This window comes from Salmo trutta, chromosome 27 (genome assembly GCF_901001165.1).
Source record: "Salmo trutta chromosome 27, fSalTru1.1, whole genome shotgun sequence".
Lineage (NCBI taxonomy): Eukaryota > Metazoa > Chordata > Actinopteri > Salmoniformes > Salmonidae > Salmo > Salmo trutta.
This window is the reverse complement of record NC_042983.1, coordinates 44,579,006-44,596,926: the sequence shown is the minus strand read 5'-3', so window position 1 is coordinate 44,596,926 and position 17,921 is coordinate 44,579,006. Positions and strand designations below refer to the sequence as shown.

At 41.1% G+C, this 17,921-nt stretch overlaps 1 protein-coding gene and 1 long non-coding RNA gene across 3 annotated transcripts in view; both read left to right on the top strand.

The window, feature by feature from the left end:
- LOC115165051 (PDZ domain-containing protein 2) overlaps window positions 1-17,921 on the top strand; it is a 185,967-nt gene that overhangs the window by 54,094 nt on the left and 113,952 nt on the right. Inside the window, exon 1 of one of the 2 annotated variants that reach the window (XM_029718082.1) lies at window positions 6,666-7,277. The exons of the other annotated variant lie outside the window; for it this stretch is intronic. The gene's annotated coding sequence lies outside the window, so the exon portion shown is untranslated. Of the gene's footprint in view, window positions 1-6,665; window positions 7,278-17,921 lie in introns of those variants that run through there. 2 annotated transcript variants of the gene reach the window in all.
- LOC115165054 (uncharacterized) lies at window positions 14,827-15,286 on the top strand. The gene is made up of 2 exons (XR_003870054.1): window positions 14,827-14,933; window positions 15,072-15,286. It is a non-coding gene; the product is annotated as an uncharacterized LOC115165054 (long non-coding RNA).

Genomic DNA, 17,921 nt, shown 5'->3' with positions numbered 1-17,921 from the left:
CCTCCTCTCTCGTCTCTCTCTCCCCTCTCTCATCTCTCGTCTCTTATCTGTCTTTGAGGTAGGAATTTGTGGAATTCCTTTGAGAGGAAATGTAATGTAGGCTAAGTGAATAACGTAACAGTTCACAGAGCGCGTGTCATTATTCTGTCTCATTGAAACAATACGTCTCTACAGACTCAGAGCAGGTCTGTCTCATTTAAACAGTCCGTCTCTATAGACTCAGAGCAGGTCTGTCTTATTGAAACAATACGTCTCTATAGACTCAGAGCAGGTCTGTCTTATTGAAACAATACGTCTCTATAGACTCAGAGCAGGTCTGTCTTATTGAAACAGTCCGTTTCAACAGACTCAGAGCAGGTCTGTCTTATTGAAACAGTCCGTCTCTATAGACTCAGAGCAGGTCTGTCTCATTGAAACAGTCCGTCTCTATAGACTCAGAGCAGGTCTGTCTCATTGAAACAGTCCGTCTCTATAGACTCAGAGCAGGTCTGTCTTATTGAAACAATACTTCTCTATAGACTCAGAGCAGGTCTGTCTTATTGAAACAATACGTCTCTATAGACTCAGAGCAGGTCTGTCTTATTGAAACAATACGTCTCTATAGACTCAGAGCAGGTCTGTCTTATTGAAACAATACGTCTCTACAGACTCAGAGCAGGTCTGTCTCATTGAAACAATACATCTCTATAGACTCAGAGCAGGTCTGTCTCATTGAAACAATACGTCTCTATAGACTCAGAGCAGGTCTGTTCTCTCTGGATGCAGACACCCTGTCCTTCAAAGACCAATTCTTTGTGACGGGTTATAATCTGATTTTTATACCAGGTGAGGGTTATAATCTGATCTTTATCCCAGGTGAGGGGTTATAATCTGATCTTTATACCAGGTGAGGGTTATAGTACGATCTTTATCCCAGGTGAGGGGTTATAATCTGATCTTTATACCAGGTGAGGGTTATAGTACGATCTTTATCCCAGGTGAGGGGTTATAGTACGATCTTTATCCCAGGTTAGGGGTTATAATCTGATCTTTATCCCAGGTGAGGGTTTTAATCTGATCTTTATCAGGGGTGAGGGGTTATAATCTGATCTTTATCCCAGGTGAGGGTTATAATCTGATCTTTATCCCAGGTGAGGGGTTATAATCTGATCTTTATCCCAGGTGAGGGGTTAGAATCTGATCTTTATTCCAGGTGAGGGTTATAATCTGATCTTTATACCAGGTGAGGGGTTATAATCTGATCTTTATCCCAGGTGAGGGGTTATAATCTGATCTTTATCCCAGGTGAGGGTTATAATCTGATCTTTATACCAGGTGAGGGGTTATAATATGATCTTTATACCAGGTGAGGGGTTATAATCTGATCTTTATCAGGGGTGAGGGGTTATAATCTGATCTTTATCAGGGGTGAGGGTTATAATCTGATCTTTATCAGGGGTGAGGGGTTATAATCTGATCTTTATACCAGGTGAGGGTTTGTAATCTGATCTTTATCCCAGGTGAGGGGTTATAATCTGATCTTTATCCCAGGTGAGGGTTATAATCTGATCTTTATACCAGGTGAGGGGTTATAATCTGATATTTATCCCAGGTGAGGGGTTATAATCTGATATTTATCCCAGGTGAGGGTTATAGTACGATCTTTATACCAGGTGAGGGTTATAATCTGATCTTTATACCAGGTGAGGGTTATAATCTGATCTTTATACCAGGTGAGGGTTATAATCTGATCTTTATACCAGGTGAGGGTTATAATCTGATCTTTATACCAGGTGAGGGGTTATAATCTGATCTTTATCCCAGGTGAGGGTTATAATCTGATCTTTATACCAGGTGAGGGTTATAATCTGATCTTTATCCCAGGTGAGGGGTTATAATCTGATATTTATCCCAGGTGAGGGGTTATAATCTGATATTTATACCAGGTTAGGGTTGTGGGCCATAACGCACAGTATGAATCATCCCATAATATTCTCTTCTGCATTTTTTCCTCCTTAGAACAGCCTAAAATAATCTAATACATTTACTATGGTTAGGGTAGAGACTAGAGTTTTATTTGCGGCTGTATCTGTGTGGTAGGTTGATATACATTCTACAGTGCATGGTTGGGATGTTGCTGTTGCTTAAAATGTCCAATAGGGGTCACTAACAGATGGTCCTTAAATAGAGCCAGCTGCTGAAGCCTGTCTGTTTTTCACCGCTCAGACTAGTGTCACTGTCAACTATATTGAACACAAAGAGCAATATTATTAAAGAGTAATTAAGAAAGATTGAACTCTTTTCAGAAATGGCTTTTATCTCAAATGTGTTTGGTTCGCTGACTGTTAGCCTACTGTATACTAAATATGGCAACTCTTCATCAGTCCACAAGATTCCTGTGCTATTTGGTCACAGATATGTACTGTACTGTGATGTAATGTAATGTAATGTAATGTAATGTACTGTACTGTGATGTAATGTAATGTACTGTGATGTAATGTAATGTACTGTAATGTACTGTAAAGAATGAGAGTTCTGAATGATGTCACTGTCCCCGGGATATTTTCTCCAGAACTTGGCCATGGAAGATATTTTCTCCAGAACTTGGCCATGGAAGATATTTTCTCCAGAACTTGGCCATGGAAGATATTTTCTCCAGAACTTGGCAATGGAAGATATTTTCTCCAGAACTTGGCCATGGAAGATATCTTCTCCAGAACTTGGCCATGGAAGATATCTTCTCCAGAACTTGGCCATGGAAGATATTTTCTCCAGAACTTGGCCATGGAAGATATTTTCTCCAGAACTTGGCCATGGAAGATATTTTCTCCAGAACTTGGCCATGGAAGATATTTTCTCCAGAACTTGGCCATGGAAGATATTTTCTCCAGAACTTGGCCATGGAAGATATTTTCTCCAGAACTTGGCCATGGAAGATATCTTCTCCAGAACTTGGCCATGGAAGATATTTTCTCCAGAACTTGGCCATGGAAGATATCTTCTCCAGAACTTGGCCATGGAATGATTGGAACCCGTATCTAGACTGCTTCGGGTTAAAGACATAGTGAAAAGAGACACTGGTTGAGTAGTAGAAGAGACCAGTAGAGAGGCCAGTAGAGACCAGCAAAAACCAATAGAGGCCAGTAGAGATCAATAGAAACCAGTAGAGAGACCAGTAGAGAGACCAGTAGAGACCAGCAAAAACCAATAGAGTCCAATATAGACCAGTAGAGATCAATAGAAACCAGTAGAGAGACCAGTAGAGACCAGTAAAAACCAGTAGAGGCCAGTAGAGATCATTAGAAACCAGTAGAGACCAGCAAAAGCCAATAGTGTCCAGTTGAGACCAATATAAACCAGCAGAGACCAATAGAAACCAGTAGAGACCAATAGAGTCCAGTTGAGACCAGTAGAGACCAGTCGAGACCAGTAGAAACCAGCAGAGACCAGGTGTTACGAATCCCTTTGGCCCAGCGGTCTAGGGGGATGGATACGAGACCCGTAACATAAATCATGCAAATTATAATAGTGATAAAGAACAGTGAGAACCAAAAACCACAGACAACTGAAATCTACCGTCAAACTCAAAAGGTTTATTTTAAACACACGGTAAAGGGGTGTGAGAAAAGGGTCTGAGCTGGACCCAAGCAAAGAAACAATAAGCCAAAAACACCCCTAAGCTAGACTAGCCTATTTTAAGAACAGTTAGCTAACTAACCAAAAATACAGAGGGTGGTCCGCCCAGTTCTAACTAGGGTACTTAGACAAAGTATTCCTACAGGTAATGTATGCCCATGGGCGACTTGTCTTGGTACCCCCTTTTCTCACCAAACAAACAAACAGTCAAACAACACTCACAGGATTACCGGACAAATGTGACATGTAGTTGCAAAAACAAAAGAGATCAATACAGAGAGGGGGACACAGAGAGAGAGATTGAGAATGAACACAAAGATTGATCACAGAGTGAGAATGAGCCCAGAGTGATAATGAGTTAGAGAGAGAGCAACTGACTGGGGTTTTAAACCAAGGGAAAGGGGCTGTGATTGGGTGAGGAAAGGGGAGCAGGTGTCTTCTGATTGGGGACTGATTGATGACTGATTGGGGAGTGATGATTGTCACCTGTGAGGAGGAGAAGGAGAGAAAAGAAACACACACACAGGGTACATACACAGGATACCTGTATCCGTAACACCAGTAGAAACCAGTAGAGACCAGTAGAAACCAGCAGAGACCAGTAGAAACCAGTAGAGACCAATAGAAACCAGTAGAGACCAGTAGAAACCAGAAGAGACCAATAGAAACCAGCAGAGACCAATCGAAACCAATAGAGACCAGTAGAAATCAGTAGAGACCAGTAGAAACCAGTAGAGACCAGTAGAAACCAGTAGAGACCAGTAGAAACCAACAGAGACCAATAGAAACCAGCAGAGACCAATAGAAACCAGCAGAAACCAATAGAAACCAGCAGAGACCAATAGAAACCAGCAGAGGCCAATAGAAACCAGTAGAGACCAGTAGAAACCAGCAGAGACCAATAGAAACCAGCAGAGACCAATCGAAACCAATAGAGACCAGTAGAAACCAGTAGAGACCAGTAGAAACCAGCAGAGACCAGTAGAAACCAGTAGAGACCAGTAGAAACCAGTAGAGACCAGTAGAAACCAACAGAGACCAATAGAAACCAGCAGAGACCAATAGAAACCAGCAGAGACCAATAGAAACTAGCAGAGACCAATAGAAACCAGCAGAGGCCAATAGCAACCAGCAGAGACCAATAGAAACCAGTAGAGACCAATAGAAACCAGCAGAGACCAGTAGAAACCAGTAGAGCCCAGTAGAAACCAGTAGAGCCCAGTAGAAACCAGCAGAGACCAATAGAAACCAGCAGAGACCAATAGAAACCAGCAGAGGCCAATAGAAACCAGCCGAGACCAATAGAAACCAGTAGAGACCAATAGAAACCAGTAGAGACCAGTAGAAACCAGTAGAGACCAATAGAAACCAGCAGAGACCAGTAGAAACCAGCAGAGACCAATAGAAACCAGCAGAGGCATTATATATGCCTTTATAATGTTTAATAAATATTGTGACCAGTACAACAATACATTTAGTTGGATGTAAAGAGAAAAATGAAATGTCGTCTCTGAGTTGGGTGAAAAAAACAAAAATACTTTATCAAATCCAGTTAGCTTCCAATTGAGACAAATCAGTGTATTTCAGTGGTGTGCAATACCTTAATTTGTCTGATAATGGGAAGTAAAGTATAGGTGTAAATTGTGACAAAGGGTTACATTGAGCCACCTTTTTGTTTATAAGAAAACAGACACACAACTAATAATTTGACACATTTATTTAGGAAGAGGTTATCATTTCATGGAGTTTGTGAAGGAAGAAATCACATTTGAAAAAGTGGTAAGCAAGTTAAAAGTTTTATAACCTATAAGGTCCAAAATCCAGATTTTTACCAAGTCAAATGACTTCACCAACCCTACTCTCCTCTGGCTTCAGTATTCCTGTCTGTTATAACTGACATGTAGGATTATACATGTGGTTACTGTTCAACCTGACGTGCTACCTGTCCCAGATCTGCTGTCCCAGACCTGCTGGAACCCTGACCTGTTCACCGGACGTGCTACCTGTCCCAGACCTGCTGTCCCAGACCTGCTGGAACCCTGACCTGTTCACCGGACGTGCTACCTGTCCCAGACCTGCTGTCCCAGACCTGCTGGAACCCTGACCTGTTCACCGGACGTGCTACCTGTCCCAGACCTGCTGTCCCAGACCTGCTGGAACCCTGACCTATTCACCGGACGTGCTACCTGTCCCAGACCTGCTGTTTTCAACTCTCTAGAGACAGCAGGAGCGGTAGAGATACTCTGAATGATCGGCTATGAAAAGCCAACTGACATTTACTCCTGAGGTGCTGACCTGTTGCTCCCTCGACAACCACTGTGATTATTATTATTTGACCCTGCTGGTCATCTATGAACATTTGAACATCTTGACCATGTTCTGTTATAATCTCCACCCGGCACAGCCAGAAGAAGACTGGCCACCCCTCATAGCCTGGTTCCTCTCTAGGTTTCTTCCTAGGTTCTGGCCTTTCTAGGGAGTTTTTCCTAGCCACCCCTCATAGCCTGGTTCCTCTCTAGGTTTCTGCCTTTCTATGGAGTTTTTCCTAGCCACCGTGCTTCTACACCTGCATTGCTTGCTGTTTGGGGTTTTAGGCTGGGTTTCTGTACAGCACTTTGAGATATCAGCTGATGTAAGAAGGGCTATATAAATACATTTAATTTGTTACACAGAATCAAACAGTCGTTGCTCTGAATCCGTATAGTCATGCTGCAGTGCAATTAATGACTGTAGGACTATTATAATAGCCAATCATAACGCGGTTTAATAAAAAATAAAAAAAAAGCATTGCTGACAATCAAAATGTGGTCATTTCTACAATACATGTCAATGCTTTTTTGTGTCAGCATTTCTACAATTGCATTCATAGCCAAAACCTGGATTACAATATTATAAAGTTGTTTGCGGGCAGAAGGCTGAGCCGCAAGTGATTTGAAGTGTTGAGTAGATTTAGTACAAGAGCGGAGGCGGGACATGGAGAAACCGAACTGCGCAGAGTGAGAGACTCAAGCAGTTCACAGGCAACACAGTGGAAACCCGTGGGAGAGGAGAGGGGCTGCAGCCGGATGATATTATGATGATATTATTGCGATACACTCGAGCAGAAACAGTCATTGGTTTGGGATGGCACGGACGGCACCGGCTCGTATCAACAGTAGGAACAGCTGAGCGACAACCCAGTTTACAGTATTGCCACTGCTACGAGGAGCGTTCATAGTTCACTATCTAAACTAATACATAACAGGTTGTCTGCATGAAACAGAAGAAATCGTTCTTAGTTTTGGACGTCCGCGATAGGCTGGTCCGACTGAACACAGACGTCAATTTATTAACATCTATTCAATATTGATTAAAAACGTAATTGTATTTAAATGACGTGGAAACAACGTTGATTCAACCAGTGTGTGGGCAGAGGGACTATGGTTTTGTTACTTGTTACATTGTAACGACCGGTTGTTACATTGCCCGGTTGCTTGAACGCCGACCAGCTATTAAACCAATTAACGAACTACTGTCCTGGGATTGTGAACCGGACCGGTCACAGCTCGGATTAACCCCGTGTGCAGCTGGCTCAGGCAGACAGGGAGGAAAACGTGTAGCCGACATAACGGCGAGGAAAGGAAACCACCAGGTTAATATGGAGGTTGAAGTAGGAACTTAAGGTATGGTCGATTTCCCTTGGCTTTTAACTATTCCAATATGATGCGCTTGTGACTTTGCTAGTGCGCTTCCTGTGTTGTTTCTGGCTGTTCTGTATAACTGGTCAAATGGGTAGCGGTCTGATTTTCAATAGCTCATAAAGTATAGGCTGACCAATTAAAAACGTTTTGATTTAAGTTACCGGTTGTTTTTGTATTTAGTGTAGCTGGCTCTATTTTATCTGGCAGGCCTACTGTAGCACAAGATGTACTCTTTAAGGAGCCTAAAGTTACCGTTACTCCTTAATAAGGTCTAAAGACCTTATACTGTCTATTATTTTCAGAGGTAAACTGGCTCTGCTGAATACTCCATCTAAACCAACCCGGTCTCAGAGCATTTCGTATTGTTCTGTGCTTAAATCCGAGATACTCTCTTTAGTATGATATGTTACGTTTGGTATGGTATGTATTAATTCGTGGATGTCAATCACCCTTTTCCATGTTGTAGGATATGTTACAAATTACAATTCATATTTTATGTTTTATGAATTTGCTAAACGTTTTATTTTGCGAATCAGCAAAACGTACAATATGTGACCCGTTTCAGGAAGCATATTTCGCACTTCACTACTTCACAGGAGAGGCATTTGAATGTTTGTTTTTTTTCTCTCTTTTTTTTAACTATGAATTTTTTTGGTAGAAATGTCTTCTGGAACATGCAAACGCTCAGGTTCCTTAATAACAAACTTATATTCCATCTGTAAATACGAATACAATTGTTAAATTACAGGCCTATAATAACCTTCCCGCTAGCCATGATTGGCTGATATAATTGATGGTCTGGACATGCCGAGAGATGAGTTCTGATTGGTCTGCCATGTAGCACGCTTCTGTCTATAACATGAGCTGTTCAATATGTGTTGATAATCCTTTATACCATGGCTTTTTTGAATGATATACGGTTAGCCATCGAGAATAACAAAAGTTTTACTACTTTTCTCAATAACATAGATGCCCTGAATTTAGCAGGCGCTATCGACAGATCAGTTGGAAAAAAAGTTGTGATGGACTACTTTCTGCACACGCCACGGTCAGTGTGAACCAGAGTGACTTGACACAACGCTGGCCAAACAAGATGTAGCTACAAACAAAATTGAGTTAAATGGTTCCAGTCTGCCATAAAGCGTTCATCCATTTTATACGGGTCAGAGACTAGCTACATTTTTAGATATTATACGTTATACATTTTGTCCGAAAGTTAAAGCGTACTGTCAGCTAGCTAGCCAATGTTAGCTTGCTGGCTCGATAGCTAACGTTACGTGTATGATCTGTGTAGTAATATTATTAAAATCAGAAAATCCATTTGCATTGCTAGTTATAGCCTAATGCTAGCTAGCTAGCTAACATTGAACCTAGTTGGTTAGCTTTAGCAACCTACAGGTTCACACTACAGCTAGGACAATCAGTTTGTATTGGTAGTAGTATGAGCTGGGATTATGCAGGTTCATTGTTTAGCTAGCTAGCTACATGTCTAAACATAAGACTCCACTTCGCCAGATGATTACGTGACCTATCAAATTAGCCAGGTGTGTCTGGGGGTGATTTACAGCCATTTATTGTATTTCATGAACGTGTGTACATGTCTAGACAATAGTAACCCATCAATTTAGACAAGTGTGTCTGGGTAAGTGTCATCTAATAATGATAAAATATTGATACAATATTTGTTATCTGGACACTTCCTGTTTTTTGATATTGCTGCAATGCAAATATGCAAGTAAACAGAAGGTGTAAACTGTGCCCGTTTACACCTTCTGTATCCAGTGCATGTGACAAACTTTGATTTAATTGATATAGTGTGTGTTTACCAGAGACGGTAATGTGAAGAACAACATGACCTGCACCAAAGTCAGATGAGGATTTACAGCGCCTTCGGAAAGTATTCAGACCCCTTGACGTTTTTCCACATGTTGTTACGTTACAGCCTCTAAAATGAATTAAATATATTTTTTCCCGCAGCAATCTACACACAATACCCCATAATGACATCACAATACCCCATAATGACATCACAATACCCCATAATGACAAAGCAACAACAGGTTTTTAGAATTATTTGCAAATGTATTAAAAAAAAAAACAGATACTTTATTTACATAAGTATTCAGACCCTTTGCTGATACTCGACACAGGTGCATCCTGTTTCCATTGATCATCCTTGAGATGTTTCTACAACCTGTTTTAAATTCAATTGATTGGACATGATTTGGAAAGGCACACACTTGTCTATATAAGGTCCCACAGTTGACAGTGCATGTCCGAGCAAAAACCAAGCCATGAGATCGAAGGTATTGTCTGTAGAGCTCTGAGACAGGATTGTGTTGAGGCACAGATCTGGGGAAGGGTACCAACACATTTCTGCAGCATTGAAGGTCCCCAAGAACACAGTGGCCTCCGTCATTCTTAAATGGAAGTTGTTTGGAACTACCAAGACTTTTCCTAGAGATGGCCACCCGGCCAAACTGAGCAATCGGTGGAGAAGGGCCTTGTACAGGGAGGTGACCAAGAACCCGATGGTCACTCTGACAGAGCTCTAGAGTTCCTCTGTGGAGATGGGAGAACTTTCCAGAAGGACTACCATCTCTGCAGCACTCCATCAATCAGGCCTTTATGGTAGAGTGGCCAGATGGAAGCCACTCCTCAGTAAAAGGCACATGACAGCCCTCTTGGAGTTTGCCAAAAGGTACCTAAAGACTCTCAGACCATGAGAAACAAAATTCTCTGGTCTCGTGAAACTAAGATTGAACTTTTTGGCCTGAAGTCCAAGCGTCACTTCTGGAGGAAACCTGGTACCATCCCTACGGTGAAGCATGGTGGTGGCAGTATCAAGCTGTGGGGATGTTTTTCAGCGGGAGACTAGTCAGGATCAAGGTAAAGAGGAACGGAGCAAAGTACAGCGAGATCCTTGATGAAAATCTTCTCCAGAACGCTCAAGACCTTAGACTAGGGCGAAGGTTCACCTTCCAACAGGACAAGGACCCTAAGCACACAGCCAAGACAATGTAGGAGTGGCTTCGGGACAAGTCTCTGAATGTCCTTGAGTGGCCCAGCCAGAGCCCGGACTTGAACCCGATCGGACATCTCTGGAGAGACCTGAAAAATAGCTGTGCAGCTATCATCCCCATCCAACCTGACAGAGCTTGAGAGGATCTGCAGAGAGGAATGGGAGAAACTCCCCAAATACAGGTGTGCCAAGCTTGTAGGGTTATAACCTTGAAGACTCGAGGCTGTAATCGCTGCCGAATGTGCTTCAACAAAGTACTGAGTAAAGGGTCTGACTACTTATGTAAATGTGATATTTCTGTCTTACATTTTTTCTAAAAAAAACAGTTTTTGCTTTGAAGACATCAAAACTATGAAATAACACAAATGGAATCATGTAGTACCAGAAAAAGTGTTAAACAAATTCAAATATATTTTATGTTTGAGATTCTTCAAGCCACCCTTTGCCTTGATGACAGCTTTGCACACTGTAGACCTACAGTTGAAGTTGGAAGTTTACATACACTTAGGTTGGAGTCATTAAAACTAGTTTTTAAACCACTCCACCAATTTTTTGTTAACAAACTATAGTTTTGGCAAGTCGGTTAGGACATCTACTTTGTGCATGACACAAGTAATTTTTCCAACAATTGTTTAAAGACAGATTATTGCACTTATAATTCACTGCATCACAATTCCAGTGGATCAGAAGTTTACATACACTAAGTTGACTGTGCCTTTTAAACAGCTTGGAAAATTCCAGAAAATGATGTCATGGCTTTAGAAGCTTCTGATAGGTGAATTGACATCATTTGAGTCAATTGGAGGTGTACCTGTGGATGTATTTCAAGGCCTACCTTCAAACCCAGTGCCTCTTTGCTTGACATCATGGGAAAATTAAAATAAATCAGCCAAGACCTCAGACAAAAAATTGTAGACCTCCACAAGTCTGGTTCATCCTTGGGAGCAATTTCCAAACGGCTGAAGGTACCACGTTTATCTGTACAAACAATAGTACGCAAGTATAAACACCATGGGACCACGCAGCCGTCATACCGCTCAGGAAGGAGACGCGTTCTGTCTCCTAGAGATGAACGTACTTTGGTGTGAAAAGTGTAAATCAATCCCAGAACAACAGCAAAGATCCTTGTGAAGATGCTGGAGGAAACAGGTACAAAAGTATCTATATCCACAGTAAAACGAGTCCTATATCGACATAACCTGAAAGGCCGCTCAGCAAGGAAGAAGCCACTGCTCCAAAACCGCCATAAAAAGCCAGACTACGGTTTGCAACTGCACATGGGGACAAAGATAGGACTTTTTGGAGAAATGTCCTCTGGTCTGATGAAACAAAAATAGAACTGTTTGGCCATAATGGCCATCATTATGTTTGGAGGAAAAAGGGTGAGGCTTGCAAGCCGAAGAACACCATCCCAACTGTGAAGCACGGGGTTGGCAGCATCATGTTGTGGGGGTGCTTTGCTGCAGGAGGGACTGGTGCACTTCACAAAATAGATGGCATCATGAGGATGGAAAATTATGTGGATATATTGAAGCAACATCTCAAGACATCTGTCAGGAAGTTAAAGCTTGGTCGCAAATGGGTCTTCCAAATGGACAATGACCCCATGCATACTTCCAAATTTGTGGCAAAATGGCTTAAGTTCAACAAAGTCAAGGTATTGGAGTGGCCATTACAAAGCCCTGACCTCAATCCTATAGAAAATTTGTGGGCAGAACTGAAAAAGCGTGTGCAAGCAAGGAGGCCAACAAACCTGACTCAGTTACACCAGCTCTGTCAGGAGGAATGGGCCAAAATTCACCCAACTTATTGTGGGAAGCTTGTGGAAGGCTACCCGAAACATTTGACACAAAATAAACAATTTAAAGGCAATGCTACCAAATACTAATTGAGTGTATGTAAACTTCTGACCCACTGGAATTTTGATGAAAGAAATAAAAGCTGAAATAAATCATTCTCTCTACTGTTATTCTGACATTTCACATTCTTAAAATAAAGTGGTGATCCTAACTGACCTAAAACAGGGATTTTTTACTAGGATTACATGTCAGGAATTGTGAAAAACTGAGTTTAAATGAATTTGGCTAAGGTGTATGTAAACTTCCGACTTCAACTGTAAATATAGATTCTCTGTGGTTCTAACCCCAAGAAGTTCTGGGACACGGTTAAAGACCTGGAGAATAAACCCTCCTCCTCACAGCTGCCCATGTCCCTTAATGTTGATGATGTGGTTGTTACTGACAAGAAGCACATGGCTGAGCTCTTTAATCACCACTTCATTAAGTCGGGATTCCTATTTGACTCAGCCATTGCTCCTTGCCCGTCCAACATTTTCTCATCTCCCACCCCTGCTAATGCGATTAGGCCACCTGCCCTGCTACAAAGTTTCTCCCTGCAGGCGGTCACTGAGTCCGAGGTGCTAAAGGAGCTCCTTAAACTTGAGTCCCAAAAACCATCTGGGTCAGATGGTTTAGACCCTTTCTTCTTTAAGGTCCCTATCATCGCCAAGCCTATCTCTGACCTTTTTAACCTGTCCTTCCTCTCTGGGTAGGTTGCCATTGCTTGTAAGGTGCGTCCTTTATTTAAAGGGTGAGATCAAGCTGATCCTAACTGTTATAGGCCTATTTCTATTTTGCCCTGTTTATCAAAAGTGTTGGAAACAGTTGGCAATAATCAACTGACTGGCTTGCCCCTTTTGTGTTAAACGCTCTACAACAAAGCTTTCTTAGTGTTCAACAAGCTTTCTCTACCCTTAACCTTGTTCTGAACACCTCCAAAACAAAAGGTCATGTGGTTTGGTTAGAAGAATGCCCCTCTCCCCAACAGGTGTGATTACTACCTCTGAGGGTTTTAGAGCTTGACGTAGTCACCTCATACAAGTACTTGGGAGTATGGCTAGACGGTACACTGTCTAACCAGTTGAACATGCAGGTGTGTGCTGAAGGTCCTAACAGTGTCTAGCCAGTTGAACAGGTGTGTGTGTGCTGAAGGTGCTAACAGTGGCTAGCCAGTTGAACAGGTGTGTGTGTGCTGAAGGTGCTAACAGTGGCTAGCCAGTTGAACATTCAGGTGTGTGTGTGCTGAAGGTGCTAACAGTGTCTAACCAGTTGAACATTCAGGTGTGTGTGTGCTGAAGGTCCTAACAGTGTCTAGCCAGTTGAACAGGTGTGTGTGTGCTGAAGGTGCTAACAGTGGCTAGCCAGTTGAACAGGTGTGTGTGTGCTGAAGGTCCTAACAGTGTCTAGCCAGTTGAACAGGTGTGTGTGTGTGTGTTGAAGGTCCTAACAGTGTCTAGCCAGTTGAACAGGTGTGTGTGTTGAAGGTCCTAACAGTGTCTAGCCAGTTGAACAGGTGTGTGTGTGCTGAAGGATCTAACAGTGTCTAGCCAGTTGAACAGGTGTGTGTGTGTTGAAGGTCCTAACAGTGTCTAGCCAGTTGAACAGGTGTGTGTGTGCTGAAGGTCCTAACAGTGTCTAGCCAGTTGAACAGGTGTGTGTGTGTTGAAGGTCCTAACAGTGTCTAGCCAGTTGAACAGGTGTGTGTGTGTTGAAGGTCCAAACAGTGTCTAGCCAGTTGAACAGGTGTGTGTGTGTTGAAGGTGCTAACAGTGTCTAGCCAGTTGAACAGGTGTGTGTGTGTTGAAGGTTCTAACAGTGTCTAGCCAGTTGAACAGGTGTGTGTGTGCTGAAGGTGCTAACAGTGGCTAGCCAGTTGAACAGGTGTGTGTGTGTTGAAGGTTCTAACAGTGTCTAGCCAGTTGAACAGGTGTGTGTGTGCTGAAGGTCCTAACAGTGTCTAGCCAGTTGAACAGGTGTGTGTGTGTGTGTTGAAGGTCCTAACAGTGTCTAGCCAGTTGAACAGGTGTGTGTGTTGAAGGTCCTAACAGTGTCTAGCCAGTTGAACAGGTGTGTGTGTGCTGAAGGATCTAACAGTGTCTAGCCAGTTGAACAGGTGTGTGTGTGTTGAAGGTCCTAACAGTGTCTAGCCAGTTGAACAGGTGTGTGTGTGCTGAAGGTCCTAACAGTGTCTAGCCAGTTGAACAGGTGTGTGTGTGTTGAAGGTCCTAACAGTGTCTAGCCAGTTGAACAGGTGTGTGTGTGTTGAAGGTCCAAACAGTGTCTAGCCAGTTGAACAGGTGTGTGTGTGTTGAAGGTCCTAACAGTGTCTAGCCAGTTGAACAGGGGTGTGTGTGTTGAAGATCCTAACAGTGTCTAGCCAGTTGAACAGGTGTGTGTGTGCTGAAGGTGCTAACAGTGGCTAGCCAGTTGAACAGGTGTGTGTGTGTTGAAGGTTCTAACAGTGTCTAGCCAGTTGAACAGGTGTGTGTGTGCTGAAGGTCCTAACAGTGTCTAGCCAGTTGAACAGGTGTGTGTGTGTGTGTTGAAGGTCCTAACAGTGTCTAGCCAGTTGAACAGGTGTGTGTGTTGAAGGTCCTAACAGTGTCTAGCCAGTTGAACAGGTGTGTGTGTGCTGAAGGATCTAACAGTGTCTAGCCAGTTGAACAGGTGTGTGTGTGTTGAAGGTCCTAACAGTGTCTAGCCAGTTGAACAGGTGTGTGTGTGTGCTGAAGGTCCTAACAGTGTCTAGCCAGTTGAACAGGTGTGTGTGTGTTGAAGGTCCTAACAGTGTCTAGCCAGTTGAACAGGTGTGTGTGTGTTGAAGGTCCAAACAGTGTCTAGCCAGTTGAACAGGTGTGTGTGTGTTGAAGGTCCTAACAGTGTCTAGCCAGTTGAACAGGTGTGTGTGTGCTGAAGGTCCTAACAGTGAAACATCAACAGTAATCTTAGCTGTCCGGATACACTTTGATAATATTCAGCAGTTTGTTGCTACATTAAAATCCCCCATACACTCCAACTAACCACATTTGTCTACACAAGGTAGTGTAGCTTTTCCGAATAGCCAACGAGAGAGAAACCAATGAGTCTGCATATGAACCCACATTTGGTCATTGTTCTCTTTTTAAAAAAAATTATAAAATAAATGTCCTTTGCATTATTCAGGATGGTTTCAAGGGAAACACTAGAAGCTGCATGTAGAATGCTGCAATCTCCCATATTCATTTGTGACCATTTTAGCTAGTCTGCCTTGACTAATGATGAATGAATTCACATAGGTATCTATTCCCCTAGCCCAATATAGCCTGTTTTTTTCCCTGAACACTCATATATAATATATTGTTCAAGTTCTCTGTACCCTGTCTCAGTGTTGTGTCGTCCTTGACTTGTCTCAAACATCACCCTATTCCCTATACATAGTGTACGACTTTTGACCAAATGTAGTGCACTATATAGGGAATAGGATGCAATTTTGAACGTAGACTTTGTTGCCAGTAGTGCCTGTCAGATTTGAGCTCAAGCGTTGCTCCACCAAGCAGCCACAGTACATCCGTCCCCTATGGGTTCGGTTGGAGTCCACAGAGCGTAGTTGGTAGTTAAAAGCTTCCAAAGCATCAGAAATGCCAATCTGAGACCAGGGCTCCCTGAATCATTTAGGAATTAATCATTAATGTTATTCTGCAATGGTAATTAAGGTCAGGATGACAGGTTAAGACACCCTGTGAATTTTGGGGGTAGGAGGATGGATTTATGAGTATTTATAAGTAGCCAGTATATACACATCCATTGTAGGTGCAGGATGAGTTATGGTCTTTATTATCTTTATGGGATGAGTTATGGTCTTTATTATCTTTATGGGATGAGTTATGGTCTTTATTATCTTTATGGGATGAGTTATGGTCTTTATTATCTTTAAGAGATGAGTTATGGTCTTTATTATCTTTATGGGATGAGTTATGGTCTTTATTATCTTTAAGGGATGAGTTATGGTCTTTATTATCTTTATTTAAGGGATGAGTTATGGTCTTTATTATCTTTATGGGATGAGTTATGGTCTTTATTATCTTTATGGGATGAGTTATGGTCTTTATTATCTTTATTTAAGGGATGAGTTATGGTCTTTATTATCTTTAAGAGATGAGTTATGGTCTTTATTATCTTTCTTTATGGGATGAGTTATGGTCTTTATTATCTTTATGGGATGAGTTATGGTCTTTATTATCTTTATGGGATGAGTTATGGTCTTTATTATCTTTATGGGATGAGTTATGGTCTTTATTATCTTTCTTTATGGGATGAGTTATGGTCTTTATTATCTTTATGGGATGAGTTATGGTCTTTATTATCTTTATGGGATGAGTTATGGTCTTTATTATCTTTATGGGATGAGTTATGGTCTTTATTATCTTTCTTTATGGGATGAGTTATGGTCTTTATTCTCTTTATGGGATGAGTTATGGTCTTTATTATCTTTATGGGATGAGTTATGGTCTTTATTATCTTTATGGGATGAGTTATGGTCTTTATTATCTTTAAGAGATGAGTTATGGTCTTTATTATCTTTCTTTATGGGATGAGTTATGGTCTTTATTATCTTTATGGGATGAGTTATAGTCTTTATTATCTTTATGGGATGAGTTATGGTCTTTATTATCTTTCTTTAAGGGATGAGTTATGGTCTTTATTATCTTTATGGGATGAGTTATGGTCTTTATTATCTTTATGGGATGAGTTATGGTCTTTATTATCTTTATGGGATGAGTTATGGTCTTTATTATCTTTATGGGATGAGTTATGGTCTTTATTATCTTTCTTTAAGGGATGAGTTATGGTCTTTATTATCTTTCTTTATGGGATGAGTTATGGTCTTTATTATCTTTATGGGATGAGTTATGGTCTTTATTATCTTTAAGGGATGAGTTATGGTCTTTATTATCTTTCTTTAAGAGATGAGTTATGGTCTTTATTATCTTTCTTTAAGGGATGAGTTATGGTCTTTATTATCTTTCTTTATGGGATGAGTTATGGTCTTTATTATCTTTATGGGATGAGTTATGGTCTTTATTATCTTTATGGGATGAGTTATGGTCTTTATTATCTTTATGGGATGAGTTATGGTCTTTATTATCTTTCTTTATGGGATGAGTTATGGTCTTTATTATCTTTATGGGATGAGTTATGGTCTTTATTATCTTTATGGGATGAGTTATGGTCTTTATTATCTTTATGGGATGAGTTATGGTCTTTATTATCTTTAAGAGATGAGTTATGGTCTTTATTATCTTTCTTTATGGGATGAGTTATGGTCTTTATTATCTTTATGGGATGAGTTATGGTCTTTATTATCTTTATGGGATGAGTTATGGTCTTTATTATCTTTCTTTAAGGGATGAGTTATGGTCTTTATTATCTTTATGGGATGAGTTATGGTCTTTATTATCTTTATGGGATGAGTTATGGTCTTTATTATCTTTATGGGATGAGTTATGGTCTTTATTATCTTTCTTTAAGGGATGAGTTATGGTCTTTATTATCTTTCTTTATGGGATGAGTTATGGTCTTTATTATCTTTATGGGATGAGTTATGGTCTTTATTATCTTTAAGGGATGAGTTATGGTCTTTATTATCTTTCTTTAAGAGATGAGTTATGGTCTTTATTATCTTTCTTTAAGGGATGAGTTATGGTCTTTATTATCTTTCTTTATGGGATGAGTTATGGCCTTTATTATCTTTATGGGATGAGTTATGGTCTTTATTATCTTTATGGG